This window comes from Arachis hypogaea, chromosome 10, assembly GCF_003086295.3.
Source record: "Arachis hypogaea cultivar Tifrunner chromosome 10, arahy.Tifrunner.gnm2.J5K5, whole genome shotgun sequence".
Classification (NCBI taxonomy): Eukaryota; Viridiplantae; Streptophyta; class Magnoliopsida; order Fabales; family Fabaceae; genus Arachis; species Arachis hypogaea.
The window spans coordinates 17560838-17564313 of NC_092045.1; the positions used below are offsets into that span (position 1 = coordinate 17560838).

A 3476-nucleotide genomic window follows, 5' to 3' on the forward strand; every position below is an offset into this window, starting at 1 on the left:
GCTCAAGAAGACTCAGAGGATTCGGGAAGAAAACACCCCGGCAAAAAGGGGAAAAAGTAAGTACCATACTTGGGTGTAATTTCTTTTTCGGTTTGGGTGTATTTTATTTGTCCACGTTGGGTGTATGTAGCTTATTAAGCAGGGTGTGTTTCGTTTGCTGCGTTGGGTGTATATTGTATATTTAGTTGGGTGTATCTCATGAATTCATTTGGGTGTATTTTTAGTATGTTCTAAATGACAATTGTTTGCCTTCCAGAATGGACTCAAGAAAAAGAAAGCAGAGGCAAGACGAGTCAGATTCTGATTCAGAATCTGAATCTGAACCAAGTGATGAGTAATGTCCTGAAATTAATACTCCTTTCTTTTGGCTTCGTTATAAAGATTTCGTGTATTAACTGAAGTGTCTATTATTAACTTATAGGAGCGAAGAATCATCGCCTGCGGAGAAGGAGAAGAAAAAGAAAGAAACAAAAACAACTCCAAAAAAGTAAGCAATTCTTTGGATAAAATTCTGTGATAAAATTAATTTTTTATTTCTGATTGGTACTGTTTTTTTTCCATCCAAAACACAACAAAAAAAGAAAAAAGTTGTTGTGGAGGATTCACCTCCTGAAGAAGATGAATACTTTGACGGGTACAGTACCTCGTAAGCTATATTACGGTCTATCATCGTAATTATTTTTGTTAACGTCTTATTTTATGAATGTAGTGAGAGATATGAAATATCAAGTGACGAACTCGATGAATGGCTAAGGGAAAACGTTGATAAATCTGCTGCAGAGGGGTATGTCTTGCTGGGCTGTGTATTTGAGATTTTGGTGTCTTTTGTTTGCTAATAATTGTATCTTGTTTCGCAGGGAGAACCAAGCTGACCTGCGATCGACAGAAGGTCGCTATGTGTCCTCTGAAACGTAAGAAGCTTTATTATTTAATAAAATCTTGTTATCATGATTTGGATGTATTCTGTGAAACAATTTGGGTGTATTTTGTGGATCAAGTTGGGTGTATCTTGTTTACTAAGTTGGATGTATATTTTGTTTGAATAACATGAAATCTGTTTAGACTACCGGCTGTGAACTTGGGAAGTGATGATCCTTCCTCTCAAGGACGCACAGAACAGAGTAGTGTAAACCAGCCGTCTCAGAGCATGTAATTTCTCTTTCAAATAACCGTTACTTTTGTTCTTCTAATAACTTCTACTTCTAATTCTGTATATATTTTTTTTAGAAAAAAAAGCCCTTTATTATTTTATTCAAGAAAAAAAAGGCAGCAAAAAAAGCAAAAACTGCAAGTATGTAAGTTCTCAAAAAACAAAGCCCGTCTTCTTTTTGAATTGTTCGGGTGTATTTTTTGACCTTCTTTGGGTGTATTTTAGGTTGACTCTGACTGATTCGAATATGATGGTTGTTAGGGAACAAACACCGTCGGAAGCGCTTGCAATGTGAGTTTTCCAAGAATATTTCAACGTTATAACCTTATTATTTTCAAATACGTTGTTAACCTTTCATTTTTATTCTTGTTTAGAGTCCCTATCCAGTTTTTTGTGCCGGCATCCCATCAAACAACCACTGACGCAGATTTCGAACCAACCCCTATGCTACAGATTGAAGGGGCTAGAGAAACGTAAGAAAATAGTATTGGGTGTATATTTATTTAGGGTTTGGGTGTATATTTGCTAACAGTTTGGGTGTATATTCTTCCTGATCAATTTTTTTTACGCCATGATTAATTTTGTGTAACTGTGCAGCACTCCTGAAACCCCCAAACAACTTCAAGAAACAACACCCAAGCTTCCCCCAGCTCCAACAAAAATGTAAGTTCATTAGACTAAAATCAATCTTTGCTTATCATCCGTATATTCTTATTCTTACTCTTATTCTTATACATAATGACGCAGTCATCCAGACGCAGAGGACGCTGCTGCCCTGTTGATGATGGCACGGACAGCAACCTATGTTTCTAAAACAGATCCGGGGATGCCATCATTCAGCCTCGGATTGACAGATTCAAGCCAGGAGGGGGCGTCAACGCAGGAGACAGAAAGGGAAAAATCTCCAGAAACTGCAACTATGCTAGAACAATTAGACAGTTTGGTCCAAAAATTAGCAAGCAGTGCGGCAAAGGGAAAAGACGAAAGTCCACAAATTCAGAGGGAGACTGGGGGAGAAAGTTCTGCAAAGTTGGAAACTCCTAGGGGAATAAATCAAATTCCGGATGATATGAAACAAAAGTGCTACATCTGGGGGACGAGACTGAAGGAAGATGCAAAAGGCGATACTGACGAGTATGAGGAGATATGCACTCTGATTGGCCAAGGAGAATACATTTTGATGAGAATGCACCTTGCATCCCTCCAGGCAAAAAGTGATATAGAATCTCAGGTAATTTTAGACTAACATTAATGTTTTTACACCAAAGTCAACTGCAATGTTTATTAATTTAAAATTGATTTCTAGATTGTATTTGCCATCTGCCTCATCCTAAACCAGAAAAATGAAAAGATGTTTCAGGAACAAATATACTGTCTCCCCCCCGATATTGTGGTAAGTGTTACTTCTACGAACTTTGGGTGTATTTTATGCATTGATTTGGGTGTATTTTTTAGCTTAGATTGGGTGTAAGTTGTGTATTTTCAGTATTTCATTTCTTGTATCGCAATTCTTGCAGAGCATGGCACTTTCGGATCACCCAAGGGGGGAATTCATATCCCCGAAAACGAAAAAAGAATTCAGGGTGGAAGCCTACCCGAGTTTCATTCACTTCATAGATAGAAAAAAATTAAGTTCGCATCCATATGTAAGTTTTCGTTTCGTAAATTTGTTAGTACGCTTATTTACTTATATGCCAAATAAAATAACAGACTGTTGAAATGTGGCAATCCTTCAGATTTTTGCTCCTGTTTGCCACTCGGGACATTGGTGGTTATGGCTGATAAATACAACAAAGCGGAAATGTCAAATACTTGACCCGCTACACAAAAAAGCTCCAAGCGATGAGAGAAAGGACATTAATAAATTCACTGTAAGTTGCCTTTGTCTTCTTTACTTTAATAGATAGGTCTATTTTGAAGGTTGAGTTGGGTGTATATTCCATATTCAGTTGGGTGTATCTTGTCCATTCATTCGGGTGTATTACTGATTTGTTTTGGTATTTAAGGGATATGTATTTTCAAGATTGATAACATATGCCGGCGGGAAACCTCTCGAGAAAGGCGAGAAGGAGAAGGAAATTAAAGCCTTATATGTTAAAATATCAGGCCAAAAAACAAGGTATAAATTTGTGACTCTGAACATTAAACTTTCCTAAATGAGATTTGTAATTTATTTTCTTCGTTTTCAGCTATGACTGCGCTATCTACGTAATGAAGTGGCTTGAGTTAATTGAGCCGGAAAACATTAAAAAGGGAAAGTATGAATGGGATAATTGGACACAGGTAACTGTCTTTAGAACTATATAACTCTGTATTACTTTACTGA

At 37.0% G+C, this 3476-nt stretch overlaps 1 long non-coding RNA gene across 1 annotated transcript; it reads left to right on the forward strand.

Moving 5' to 3' along the window:
• The first annotated feature begins 556 nt into the window (after positions 1–556).
• Positions 557–1221, forward strand: LOC112718195 (uncharacterized). Its single transcript, XR_003160680.2, has 4 exons — positions 557–634; positions 710–784; positions 858–911; positions 1063–1221. It is a non-coding gene; the product is annotated as an uncharacterized lncRNA (long non-coding RNA).
• Positions 1222–3476: the final 2255 nt, after the last annotated feature.